Raw genomic sequence first — 15,646 nt, 5'->3', positions numbered from 1 at the left:
AACTTCAGATCTATGATCTGAAGGTCGATTCGCTCAAGCCTAACAGTAATGTTCTTGAACCTGTGGTTCTCCAGTTGTTGTAAAACTACAACTTGTATCATGCCATAACAGCCTGTGACTAACAGAGCATAATGTGAGTTGAAGCTTTTCAACATCTCCACAGGTTAGAGATCACTACACTACAGAATGCAAAACTCTGTTCACTATTAGAAAAACACTTAACAAGAATCGCATTCATGGAAGAACACTACAAAGGAAGCTAAAAAAGTCCAAGAAAATTTGCAGTTCAGCTCAAAACTGCCCAAGACCACCTGGCACACTGCACACCAACACCAAAACATCCTCCAAACTGTGAAATATGGTGGAGAAAACATCATAAGCTTGTGGTTGCTTTGCGATGATTGAGGGAACAATGAATTCTAAGGTGTGTGAAAATATTTTATAGTGTATGGTTGAAAAAGAAAATTTGTATTTCAGAATCCTGAATTTAACCCTACCAAGATGCTTCGGTATCTTGAAGTGTGTATGCAAGACATTCCAGAAATATTGATGAACTGGAAGACATTTATAGGGAGTAATGGTCCAAAATTCCTCCTCAATGTTTTGCAAATCATATTTGCGTTTACAGGAAACTTTTAGGGGAGGTGATTGCTACTAAAGAGAGATCTACAGATTACTAAATTGAGGGGTTCAGCTACTTTTTATTCCTGCACTATGGAAGTACTCGATACATGAATGGTGCAACTGTTTGCATGTTATTAGTTTAGTTACCAAAAGTGGGGAAAAATGGCAGTGTGTCTTATAAAGTAAATATCACCTCATTAGTATGTAGAAGGCACAGGGAGTGCAGCACTGCTAGCGCTGGCTGTACTCACCGCTCCCTGGTCTTCTACTGGGTGCTCGCTGTGCTGTGTTCTGACTAGAGTTGCACCGGGTATCGAAGTATCGATACTCAATACGATATCGGGTCTTATTATTTAACGATACTAGGCTGCGCTGCTGCTCTCGGGCGCGCCATGTTATACTCCGCAGCACAGTGGAGAAGGAGGGAGTCCCTCCCACTGTGACGCTGCCACCAATGGGGATATAGCACTGAGGAGGGGAGGGACTGTGGTCACTGAGCCACCAATGAATGTAATTAACACATTAATTCATGTGCAGGATGCAGGTGCCGGCATCACATACCCAGCCACAATAACAGGGCAGGGCGATCCGCGGCAATTAATCCCTCAGGTGCGGGACCTGAGGGGTTTATTGCCGCGGTTCGGCGGATCGCATATCCTGTTATTGAGGTCGGGTGCTGGGTATGTGATACCACCGCCGGCACCCACATCCTACATTCGAATTAATGCGTCAATTACATTCATTGGTGGCGCAGTGCTCCCCCCCCCAAATATTATAACCATTGGTGGTGCAGTGCGCCCTCCCCAGTGTTATAATCATTGGTGGCGCAGTGGCCACAGTCCCCCCCCCTCGTTGTTATATTCATTAGTGGCAATGGTCACAGGGTCCCCTCCCCTCCTCTTCATTGGTTGCGGTGGCAGTTCCTATCAGGGCCCCAGCAGTGTGATCGCGGGGCTCCGATCGGTTACTATGGCTGCCTGAATGCTACTGAAGTCCTGGCTGCCATGGTAAGCTACCTGCTGCTGCGTGCACAAAGCTAAGGGCAGCAGGGAGAGTGTGAAGTCTTATTCACCCTAATAGAGCTCTCTAAGGGTAATTAGGACATGGGTTTTAGCTAATAGTAAATAAAAAGTAAAACAATTAATAAAAAAAAACACCAAAATACTAAAAGTTTAAATCCCTCCCTTTCCCAATTTTACATATGAAATTTATAAACAATAAAAAAAATAAAACACATTATTAATAATATGGTCAGTATCGCCAGTAAGTTTCAGATCTAAGAAACATACCATAGAGGAATGGGTATAATGGGTAAATTTTAGCGAAAACGGGTTGCCATTTGAGGAGCTAATCTTTATATGAATTTGTGGTTTTAACTACTTTTGATATTTTTTTTTGCACAAAGGGTAAAATAAATTTAATATGTATGCACTGGTCACATTCCAGCCTCGGTTTGAGATCCTGGGATTATTTCAGCTGTGTGACTGGTTCACACATGAGGTTACGAGTAAGGACTATCAAGTCCGAAACATGTCAACCTAACGGTGGAGGGAGAAGCTGTCCATGTATGTGAATTGTGACCATTATGAATAAAGAAAACATCTAGGTTTTATCCTGAATGCTGGAACTTCTCTTTTTCTTCGTGTTTCAAGTGAGGACTGGTCCGGTCTGTTCCATGCATGGGAAAAAGATATGGTGAGCTGGAAAAACATGTTTCTTTATACTTATAGTTGTTTAGGGCTAATCTTGCTTGAACATCCGGCAGTCTAATAGGACCTTTACTTTTTCTTGCAACTGTAGGGGATAACATTTTTTTCCTTTTTTTGTGCTGCTACTTCCTTAAATATGATTAATAACTATTGCTAAAAATGCTTAAGCCAATATATCTTACAACCATGCTAAAACTGGAGTGTTCTATGAAAGACTGAGTAGAACATCAATAGGCAGAATGTTATTATATGCCTCCTAACCAAAACCAATTTCTAGCTGCTTGGGAGATGGAATACAGTACAAGTTTGATTAGCTTTTCTCAGCATGTGACTCTGACCCTATATTCTTTGATTTTAACTTACTACATATTGCACTGTACTGTTTGGCTAATCAGTACACAGAGATAACTTTGGAAGAGATTGGAGGAATCAAAACAGATTATACTTTTTTATTATACTAAGTGTGAAATATACAAAATAACTGTTGGGAAACAGTGGGAGGCAGATGCAATGGTCTTTAACTTGACTATAAACACATTTGTAATAAAATTTTATGTGCAGTTCTACAAATAAGCCTATGATTAAGAAATAACAATTGATGCAATATGGCTCAAAACAAATGGTCTTTAACATTGATCAATTATACAGCTGATAATAGGACAAACTATTTTATTGCTATATAATGTACAAAGTATTACGCTTTATTTAAAACATTAACGTAAAAATCCTAGTGAACATTCCAGTTTATCCAGGATGCCTTCAGTTTATATCTTAAAGCTGCTGGTAAAAAAAAACAATGGTGGATTGGATTATATCTTGGCGGTTTGGGAGGTAGCCGGAGTATAGTGTGGGGCCTATGGCTGACCAAACTACCCACCATCTTGATAGAATACATACAAGCACCCTGTGCACAACCTGCACTTTAGATGTCTGTGACCTGTGTGGCAGTGGAGCAGATCAAAATGATGGCTTGTGGGGCAGAGAGTGATGACTTCACTACTACTGGACATGAAGTAAAGAATATCAACTGCAGCAGCAGAGAAGAGCAGAAAGTCTTGTCCCCCCCCACCCTTCCAGGTTAACTCTCACTGTCCAAGCCCCAAAGTAATCAAGCATGCCAGTAAGTAATCAGATAATGCTCTATATGAATGGATGGAGATCGATATGTGCATATAACAGGGTGTATGCATGTCTATGTATTTGTGCTCGTCTGCAGATATGTATAGTTATGTACATATATTCATTTATAATTCATGGGGTTGTCTCAAAAGGGCAACCATTATGATCTGAAAGGCCACCATGCATATTACATTTCTCCTGTAACAACAGTGTATACTTGTCAGGTACCCAGACAAGTATAAAAACCATTATATGTGTGTGTGTGTGTGTGTGTGTGTGTGTGTGTGTGTGTATATATATATATATATATATATATATATACATACATACATACACACACACACACATATATATATATACACATACACACACTGTTCTGCTCATTTTGTGCATAATAAATGGATGTAATGTGCTGTAAAGATTATACTGAAAAGTTATGTTTGACGTTGCTGCCATCTAGTGGTCAGAGTTAGTTTCTACTTCGCCAGAACTTTACAGGAAGTGTATTGTCAGAGGCAGTAACCTTTAACCTGGAACTGTATTTCCTCCATTTCATCACTGCTCCTGGATGTGGCAGGCTGCATGCAGAGGAGCTCTTGATCTATTCCTGGACTAATGATGGAATTGTCTGTGAGTACTCTCACTGATGGAGTGAGGCTGCTGTATTATATGTAATGTACTGACACATATGTTTTGTTTATGTTTATATTGTAGTTTTACAAAGTTATTCAGAAAAGAGAATACATACAGATCTGATGTCTCACGTTTCTTGACTTCTGAATTATTGTTAAGCTGTCTGACTAGTGTTATACAACAGTTCAATAACGCGAAGCAGAACAGTAAAAAGACAATCCACTTGGCGGTCTGGAATAGCCAGTAAAAAGACAATCCACTTGGCGGTCTGGAATAGCCAGTAAAAAGACAATCCACGTGGTGGTCTGGAATAAACTGAGACGCCATTACTGCAGCATGAGTCTAAGATCAGGAACAAAGTACCAGGCTGATGCCACGCTACCGCCGACACAGCAAGGCAGGGAGAACATTCCCAGTGCCCAGCAAGACGATGCAAAGTCGCATGTCTCTAGAACTTCACGGGCTAGCAAGATGTCCTCAGCAAGTTCCTCAGCAGTTAGAGTTCGTGCCAAGGCAGAAGCTGCCCGCGTCCAGCTACAGTATGCAGAAAAAGAAGCCATGATGATACAGGAGTTAGCAGCAAAGAAAGCTGCCATAGCACAAGAGAGAGCTAAGGAAGCAGCTATGGAAGCAGCTAGGGAAGCTGCCATAACACAAGAGAGAGCAGCTAGGGAAGCTGCCATAGCACAAGAGAGAGCAGCTAGGGAAGCTGCCATAGCACAAGAGAGAGCAGCTAGGGAAGCTGCCATAGCCCAAGAGAGAGCAGCTAGGGAAGCTGCCATAGCACAAGAAGAAGCGGTTTTAGAATCAAAATTGCTCATCCTGCAGCGACAGACTGCAGTTGCAGCTGCTGAAGCAGAGGCCGCTGCCTACATGGGAACAAGTCGGTCAGGAAGTGAAAAATCATATAAAGACTCAGAGGTTCCAGAAAAACCTCTATTCTCTTGCAGATCGTACAAGTGAGTACGTCCAGAGCCTTACTGATGCGCATACAAAGGAACAGTCTCTTAAACCTGAACAAAGGAATTCAGGCCGAGATCAACATACCCCCTGAGCAGGCCCAATCAACCACATGAGGTCAGCGGCTGCCAGCAAACCAAGAAGGAAGCACCAGAAACCCCTAAGAACAAAAAACAAGTGTTCCATCACCTCAACCTATAGATTACATACGCGAACAACAATGTGCAGTGGATGTCACCAAATATCTATCCGCAAAGAAATGGTTAGCTCAGGCTTTATCCAATTTGATGACTGTCCTGAAAACTTTTGGGCATGGAAATCTTCCTTTCTGAATGCCACTGAAGGTCTGAACTTATCACCAGCAGAAATGCTTAATTAATGATAAAATGGCTTGGTACTGAGTCAGCAGAGCATGCTAAGAGGATGAGAAGAGCAAACCTGTTCAACCCTGCAGCAGGACTCAACATGACCTGGAGAAGACTAGAAGAAACGTATGGATCCCCAGAGGTAATAGAAGGAGCACTGTTGAAAAAACTTGAAGTCTTTCCCAAGTGGGCTACAGAGACAACGTGCGGCTACAAGAACTAAGTGATCTTCTACTAGAGATAGAATATGCCAAAGAGGATGGCTACTTGCAAGGACTTTCGTATCTAGATACAGCTAGAGGCACTAATCCCATAGTAGAGAAACTACCCTCAAATCTGCAAGACAAGTGGATGTCTGTGGGAGGTAAATTCAAAGAAGATTATGGAGTCGCTTTTCCCCCTTTTTCTGTGTTTTCTAGGTTTGTCCGACAGCAAGCGAAAATCCGAAGTGATCCCAGTTTTGCCTTCGCCACCAGCGGCAATCAATCACACAGACCTGAGAGACCTCACAGACCTCACGGTAGGACCTATGTATCCACACACAAAACAGCTGTACCTTCAGAAGTTACTGACTACCAAAGCACACACAAGGTACACACCATAGAAAACCCTGATAGACATTGTCCAATACACAAAAAACCACATCCACTAAAGAAATGCAAAGGCTTTAGAAGAAAACCCATTGCAGAGCGGATGTTCTTCCTTAAACAAAACGGCATCTGTTTCAAGTGCTGCGGATCTACTTATCACATTGCCAAAGACTGCAAAATACCAGTAGACTGTACAGAATGTGGCAGTGAGAGACATATTGCAGCTTTACACCCTGGCCCTGCTCCTGCCCCACTAGAGACTGTAGAACCCAGGAAAGATCAGGGCAGGGAGCCACAAGAGACCCCACTCTCCTCTGTAATGTCTAATTGCACAGAAGTATGTGGACAAGGCAAGAGTGCACGATCATGCTCTAAAATCTGTTAGTGACTGTGTATCCCACTGGCAAGAGAGAAAGGGCAGTGAAAATGTATGCAGTGCTAGATGAACAGAGCAACAGATCCCTTGCAAAGTCAGATTTCTTTGATATCTTTAACCTTAAGGCAAGTGCAGTTCCATACACTCTAAGGACATGTGCAGGGACAATTGAAACCACAGGAGAATAGCTACTGACTTTACCATTGAATCCTTCAACAAGAAAGTGCAGTTCCCACTTCCTACCCTAATAGAGTGTGGCATGATACCTGATGACAAAACTGAGATTCCATCTCCAGAAGTGGCTCATCACCACCCTCACCTCCGCTCAATTGCTCACCTTATCCCAGTTGTTGAGCCAGATGTTCCTATCCTTCTACTTCTTGGAAGAGATATCCTGCAGTACACAAGGTACGCCAGAAAATCAATGGACCTTATAACGCCCTATGCACAGAGACTGGACCTGGGGTGGGTCATTGTAGGAGAAGTTTGCCAGGGGACAGTGCACCAGCCTGACAACATTAGCACTTTGAAGACGTCTGTGTTAACAAATGGACGCACATCCCTTCTCAGTCCCTGTCACAACAACTTCATTGTCAAGGAAAGCTTTGGCAGGTCAACACAACACTGTGACTCTCCTACACTATATGGTAAAGAAGAAGTCAATTCCAACATTGAGATAGACAATCTAGGGATAACAGTATTTCAGAAAACTAAAGATGATGATAAACAGGCCCTCTCTACAGAGGATCAAAACCCTGCAGATTATGCTACTAGGCCTACTCAAGCAGCATGCCTTCAGAACTCTATATGGTTCTCAAGCCCATCCTTTCTGTACCAACCACACTGTGAAGATAGACACTGCTAATGTTTTTCCACTCATAGAGCCTGAAGCTGACCCTGAAATCAGATTTGAAATTACAAGCTTCAGCACCAGAGCTTCTGAAGCCACACTTCACTCACATTGCTTTGATAGATTTTCTTGCTGGAAGATATTAGTTAAGACCCTAGCCAGACTCATCCATGTCGCTAGAACCTTCCAGAGGGGAACCAGCAGCAATCAGGTCAGAAGGTGGGAAAGTTTCCATGAACAGGTCAATCTAGAAGAACTTACTCAGGCAAAGTCTGTTATAATCTCTTCTGTTCAAAACAAACATTTCCAGAAGGAAATTGACTGCATCAAAAAACAAAAGACATTCCCAAAACTAAGCCGTCTTAGGAAGCTTAGCCCCTTTTTAGACAAAAATGGGTTGTTGAGAGTAGGTGGACGTTTGTCTCTTGCAGAACTTACAGAGGAAGAGAAACAGCCTGTCATTATACCTTATGATCACCACATTGCGACACTGCTTGTTAGGTACTATCATGAACAAGTAGTTCACCAAGGGAGACACATCACAGAGGGTGCAATTAGATCCGCAGGTTTCTGGATTCTTGGTGGCAAACGCTTGGTATCAGCTGTCATACACAAATGTGTCATCTGTCGCAAGCTGCGAGGAAGGTTACAAAGTCAAAAGATGGCAGAGCTACCAGAGGACAGAGTAATTGCTCAACCACCTTTCACCAATGTGGGCTTAGATGTATTTGGTCCGTGGTCTGTTTTAACCGCCGCACTAGAGGAGGCAGCGCAGACAGTAAACGATGGGCAGTCCTTTTCACTTGTTTGTCCACCCGAGCTGTTCACATAGAGCTACTTGAAACCATGTCAACATCAAGCTTTATTAATGCCTTAAGGCGATTCTTCTCAATTCGTGGCCCAGCAAAACTGCTCCGTTCTGACAGAGGAACAAACTTTGTAGGAGCCTGCAAGGAACTTAACATTTGTGCCAGCGAATCACAATTGCAAGACTTTCTCCAAGACAGAGGATGTACATGGGGTCTTTAATCCTCCACACTCTTCACACATGGGTGGTGTCTGGGAGAGGCTTATAGGTATTGCCAGGCGAATCTTGGACGCTATGTTGCTACAAACTAAAACTGCTCACTTGACCCATGAGGCTTTAAGCACCTTTATGGCAGAGGTTACAGCTATTATGAATGCCAGGCCTATAGTTCCTGTGTCCTCAGACCCAGATACACCTATGGTCCTTACCCCAGCAATGTTGTTGACTCAAAAAGTGAACTCTTTGTCTGCTCCATCCGGAACCATAAGTACAACACAAGTTCATGCAAAACAATGGAAGCAAGTACAATGCTTGGCAGACAGCTTTTGGAAAAGATGGAAGAGGGAGTATCTGTCAAATCTGCAACACCGTAGGAAATGGACTGAGGATCGCCCAAATGTAAAAGTGGGTGATGTTATTCTGTTGAAAGACAGCCAAGAGAGCAGGAACGAGTGGCCTGTAGGACTATTGTCAATGCTCTACCAAGCAGGGATGGCAAGGTTAGGAAGGTGGAGGTCAAGATTGCAAAGAATGGGACTTCCAAAATCTATCTTAGACCTATAACTGACATTATAGTTTTAGTTTCCGATTAGCTAGGATTCTATTTCCTGTTTATATGTTTTTCCTGCATAGCAGTAGTTATTTAGGTAGTGACATAATAATTATGCCAGACAGGGAGTGTTCTGCTCATTTTGTGCATAATAAATGGATGTATGTGCTGTAAAGATTATACTGAAATGTTATGTTTGACGTTGCTGCCATCTAGTGGTCAGTTAGTTTCTACTTCGCCAGAACTTTACAGGAAGTGTATTGTCAGAGGCAGTAACCTTTAACCTGGAACTGTATTTCCTCCATTTCATCACTGCTCCTGGATGTGGCAGGCTGCATGCAGAGGAGCTCTTGATCTATTCCTGGACTAATGATGGAATTGTCTGTGAGTACTCTCACTGATGGAGTGAGGCTGCTGTATTATATGTAATGTACTGACACATATGTTTTGTTTATGTTTATATTGTAGTTTTACAAAGTTATTAAGAAAAGAGAATACATACAGATCTGATGTCTCACGTTTCTTGATTTCTGAATTATTGTTAAGCTGTCTGACTAGTGTTATACAACAGTTCAATAACGCGAAGCAGAACACACACACTACTCCCAAAAAGTTAAGGATATTTGGCTTGTGGGTGGAATTTCAGGATAAACCTAAAATGCACTCTGACCTTTACAGGTGAACTTAATGTGACCTTCTCTAAACTTTTGAATGCACGTGTCTAACTGTTCAATGTTTCAGTTCTTTTTGCACAACTTGCTGTTCTCTAACAAGGAGCTTAAGGGCAAAATTCACAAGAGGTGTTTGATCCATAAATCGCCCAATAAATTTCCTGGTTCAATTAGAATTGGTATTTAAACAGCCCTCCTCATCATGCTGTCGACATTTTGACATCACGAGACCAAGGTGACACCTAAAAATTGATCAATAGTACCTCGCCATTGCGAGGCTTCAAGCAGGATGTTCTCAGAATTGGCCACTGAGCTGAGTGTCATCAGCAAGTTGCAGCAGAGAAATTGGAAGAGTCACAGAAAGGCAAAGAAGTGGACGTCCTTTGGCCACACCCCACACTTTTGACCGCTTCATTGTGTACAATTCCCTATGGAACCGGATGGTGGATGTCACACAACTCCAGGAACATTTAAGGGAGGTGAGACACACCCAATTGTCACGTCAGACCATTCGAAACCGTTTACATCAGCATGGTCTGCGTGGAAGACGAACTGCAAGGATACCTGACCACAGGTGTCATAGTCTTCGTGTGCCAGGGAACATCTACTGTGGATGAGGTATCACGCTGAGCAGATAAGATGGCCGCCAACGATGTTGGAGAGCGCTATGCATCAGCCACTGTTGTCACCAAACCAGCCTTTGGTAGTGGTGGTGGTGGTGTTACAGTGTGGGCAGGTGTGCCTAGTCAATACTGACCAGCCCTACACTTTGTGAATGGTACAGTGACAAGCCCATACTACTTGAATAATATCAGTAATCCAGTCATTGTGCCTCTGCATGAACAATACAGGCCTAATTTCATCTTCATGGATGACAATGTGCCAGCTCATCGAGGTTGCATCATTAGGGAACGGCTGGAGACTGGGGTACCTCAAATGGAGTGGCCCACACTGTCTTCAGACCTGAATCCCATTGAAAACCTATAGGATCAGCTGAGTCTCCGTGTAGAGGCTTGTAACTGTACCCCAGAACCTCATGGACCTGAGGGCCACCCTTCATGAAGAGTGGGATGCCATGCCTCAGCAGACAATAAGTCGACTAGTGAACAGCATGAGGCATTGTTGTCAAGCTGTAATTGACGCTCAAGGCAACATGACAAGATATTGAGACATTGACATTTTTGTGGTGGTGTACCCACCACTGTTGTTGGCTTTTGTTTCAATAAATTGTTTGAGATGAGAAAATCACCATTGCATGCTTCTACTTACATGCTCTTCTTTCATGATATATTATCACTGTAGTATGAACTTTTTACGGTTTCCATAAATTTCACCCAAAAACCAAATATCCCTAAGTTTTTGTGAGTAGTGTATATATTCTATTTGATGCGTGTTTAAAAGTTTTTATACTTGTCTGGGTACCTGACTTCGCCCAGAGACACTCACATGCACATCTTTATAGTTAGTCTGGTTCTCTTAGGGTCTGTTCACGCGTGACATAAATGCTGCAGATTTGTGTGCGGAAAATGCTCAACATTTTACAATACCAGCAATATAGGTGAAATGTTAGAAATCTTATCCACATTGTTGTGACTTAGATGAAGATCAGATCACATTTTATGACCAATTTGTGCAGAAATCCATATCATTCCAAGGGGTTCACATACTTTTTCTTGCAACTGTAGATGGCAATGCCACTGAGAAAACCTGCCGAATTTGGTTTTCCTTCCAATTTGCTGCAGATTTTCCCCTGCATAAAATCCATAGCTGGCTCACCATACATAAACCCATCCTTTTTGTATAAATGCAGTAGGAGATCGTTTTAAAACTTTAGAATGGTGGTGGCCCACATTCGTCATACAAACCATGGTCATTTTAAAGGGGTTTTCAGAGATATTTTTATTGATGACCTATCCTCAGGATCAGCTGGTTGACGATAGAAGGCCACGCGCCGTGCCAGCGCAGTTTTCCCTTCATTGTTTACCTGCTTGCCGTCAACATCACAGTGGTGAGCAGGTGTAATTACAAGAAGCTGTCCCATTCACTTCAATGGGACAGCTAGTTCTATCTGCGGGTATGCAGCCTTCCTTCTCTTCAAACAGCTGATACCCGGCACACCAACTGATCTGATATTGATGACCTATGCCGAGGATAGGTCATCAATATAAAATATATCGGAAAACCCCTTTAATCCATCACTGGTACAAAACTAACCTAAACACCTGGTTTAAACTGGTTAGGCTATTGCAGTGTGGCTATATTGCGCTTGGTGGATATCAGGTGAAACGGTGATCAGTCACACTGGAGTTATTCCAGCTGCTCCCACAAGCATGTACTGCAATGTTGAGTGTGACGGGGTCAATGTTTGTGTGATGGGCAGCCTTTTAAGATCGCAGAACACTGGAACACTTGCAATGGGCAAATAGATATTTTTTGACGGAAGGCAGTGCAGGTACTCAGTCTGCTGTGACATCTTATTGCATTGCTGCAGTTGAGTAGGGTTAAGGGCTGCTAGAGAACTCTTGCGCTAATAATCAGCTGTTAGTAACAGCTTGGGTTCTTAGAGCCCTCTTACACGAGCAGATAGAGTAGACGACAATCGGGAAGGAAGCATTCCCTCATGTCAATCGCCTGCTCACTAGAGGAGACTGCTGCTGCTATTACATGCAGCTATCTCCTCCTAATTATAAGGACAAGTGATTGCGCCGTGTAATAGGCGTTCTGCTGCCGGTAAACAATGACAAGCGATGCATTAGCGATAACTGGTCCCTATATTGTCTCATTGTTTGCGGGCAGCAAAACACGTATTACACTGCACTATCTGACGCTGGCAAAGCAGCATTTTTAACATGTTAAAAGATTCTGATTACCTGACAAATTCATCGGGTACTTGGCGACAGTATTACACTGCCAGATGATCGCTAACAAGCGTTCATACGCACGCTCGTTAGCAATCATCTTATCAATAATCTGCCTATGTAATAGGGCCTTTAGTGGAGGCTCCTGTTTCACAGCTGGGCATCGGAGGAAGCTCTGATCCTGGCTATTAATCCTTTGATCGTGTTATGGTCCATACCACAATAAGATCAGTGGGGACTCCCCCTATAGAGTTTTACTGTGAACACATTAGATTCACTCATACACACATATAAAAGGTATCCACATGACCATAATAACCAGAAGAATTTAATTATCAGGTTATTTACTGCAAAACATGAACAGTTTAAAAATAAATTTAAAAAGCCAAAAATCACTTTCTCGATATTTCCACAGCACAACAAGATTATATAAAATGACACCGTAATTTACATGTATCCCTAGAAAATGCCCAAAAAATTATAACGTTTCTCCCACATAAAGCAAGGCCTCAGAAAGCCATGACCGTGAACAAATTAAGTTATGGCTGCAGAAATGCGGAGTCAAAGGTGAAAAACGTTCGCTGGTCATTAAGGCCTTTTCAGGTCTGGCCATTGAGGGGTTAAATGGTTTGTATAATCAGAAAATGACTCATTGTTTAAATCACATTTTTATGTTTAACATATTTTTAAAGAATTTTTGGTGATGTTATTTTTAATTTTCCATGTCAATATCTGTATTTAAACAAAAACCATAAAATCCTGCAGTTTGTGCACTGGCCACTAAGGCTAATAATAGGCGTCAGTCTGTACAGATCACTTTACTGCAGTTATCTGCTTATCTGTCACTCATCCTGCCTCATATATCACCTCTGTATATAGATAAGACAGAATCCACCACAATTGGTTAGAATAGCTTATCTATTGTTTCCTTGTGCAATGACCTCTGCACAAGTCACGGAACATGCCTAGAAAACTCTCCCATAGAAGTCCCCTTCTGTCTATTGTGTCTATGGCCCATGGGGCTGTCATAAAGCAATTTTCTTAATGCTTTCTAAATACTGTTAGGAACAGCTCAGACAAGATGGCCGCCTCCATAATCATGTTCAGAAATATAATTTAAAAAAAATCTGCATTCAGGAAATAAAAACAGATTAGACAAAAAGATATCACTGGTTTTAACTGGAAGATAACATTTTGGTGACATTTACTTTAAAGGGGTATTCTCAGCACTGCAATAACAAGCATGGCCCACTACACCATAGATAGACTTGTACTTCAGGCACCTATTTCAAACATGGGAACTATTTCCCTACAGCTGATCGTGAGGTGTAGCCAGTGTTGGATCCCCACCAATCTGATACTGATGCCCTATCCTAGGATTGTTAACGTGTAACTGCCATTTTCTGTTTTTACAGTACCTAATAAGAGTACTTTTAAAAAATGCTTTTTTTTTTGCTTTTGAATTTTTCATCGAAAAATCTGACCCTGAAGTTGTCTTTTGCCTTACTCACTGTGCGACCATGCCCTCACAGCCTTCCTCATATATTCCCAAAAGTGGGCTATGAATGCTAATATATATATATATATATATATATATAAACACACTTCCAGGTCTAACATAAGTACACTGTCAGCAGTGAGTGCTGACAGTGTCTTTGTGATCTGTCTCTGTACAGCATTAAAATGTATGCGGTGCGCGGAGGCAAAATTTGTTAAGTCTGAAGAACTTCAGCCTTCGATTGAAAAACTTTAAAAACATTTTAAAACAGCAATCCGAAGTCGGCTTTGGTACCGACTGGATCCGAAACACGATTTGCTCACCCGTAGTACTGATGTTAGACCCAGTAGTATATAGATATATAGTATTCATGGCCAGCTTTAGGGTATATATGAGGGAGGCAGTGAAAGCAGGGCAGCAAGGGCGCGTCTTTGCTATTTAGTACAACAATGACAATGGGCAGCTCACATTTATCTAAAATCAATAAATAAAGTTCCACGTAAGAGTAAATAACAATTGTAACAATTCTGTCTGAGATATTCACAATATTTATTATGTCACATAGGATAAAAAATAATCTCAATAAAAAATAGATCCCTGAATAGGGAAATAAAAAGAACAGTTCTGAGTAGATCCACCCAAGCTGTAATACGGTATTCCCAATCTGTATACTCCTTGCGTTTGTAGGAGATTAAAGCATCACTGACTTAATCTGACATATATTAGATTATACACTAAGATGGTTAAATCCATTCAATGTAGCACTGTCACTTGTATTATTATTTATGTATTTATCTTAGTAGAGTGTATGTGACTGCCAGACTGAATAGAGTTGATGCATGTTACATTGATATTCTATAGCCATTAGGGCAATTTATATTATATTTCGTTGTGAACAGAATTATGACGGGTTTTCAACAGAAAGCAATCCTATTTCAACATTTCCTTTATGGACTGGTAAAAGGAGAACATTGGGCACAACATACCGAAAAAACACATCACACAAAAAAAAAAAAAAAAAACCCGCATGAAAAACGCATATTAATTACGAAACTGTGATTCTGGTAATTCCAGACCAGGTTTTGCGTTCCTCTTGAAAACTATATAAAATGGATCATAGGAAGTTGGGATTTGACCACTGAGGAAGGGGAAAGAGATCCACGAAACGCGTTTGGTTCTATTAAGTATATTTCCAACAGGATACCCTCACTGGAAGCTCGTGTGCTAACATTCCGATATATAAAAATTGGAGCGCTCCAGAAGAATAGAAAGAAAAGTCCGGAAGATTGGCTACCTAAACTCGGTCAGTATAAGTCCACTTCTCGCGAGTACAAGCAAAGGTCACGTGACCAGACCCGAGATTACGGCATAACGATCGAGAGGTAGCAGCTGCGCACGAGCAAGGCGAGACGCCGAACAATTTAACCACGGACGGAGGCAGGTTACCGTGAGTAAAAAACTGGATCTCTTCTCTCTATATTTATATCCATGTAATATCGGAGAAACACGCTATTGCCACTCTTATTAAGAGAACTAGCCTAATATACAGTCAACAGACTGATACAAACGCAAGGAGTATACAGATTGGGAATACAGTATTACAGCTTGGGTGGATCTACTCAGAACTGTTCTTTTTTGGGAAACTTTTTTATTCAGGGTTTTTCTTTTTTGGGAAACTTTATTGGACTTTTTATCCATTTTAATACCATATATTTGCTGCAGCAACTATTTTTTATCCTATGTGACATAATAAATATTGTGAATATCTCAGACAGAATTGTTACAATTGTTATTTACTCTTACGTGGGAGTGCCAG

This window comes from Bufo bufo, chromosome 2 (genome assembly GCF_905171765.1).
Source record: "Bufo bufo chromosome 2, aBufBuf1.1, whole genome shotgun sequence".
Lineage (NCBI taxonomy): Eukaryota > Metazoa > Chordata > Amphibia > Anura > Bufonidae > Bufo > Bufo bufo.
Note: the sequence above shows the minus strand (reverse complement) of the source record.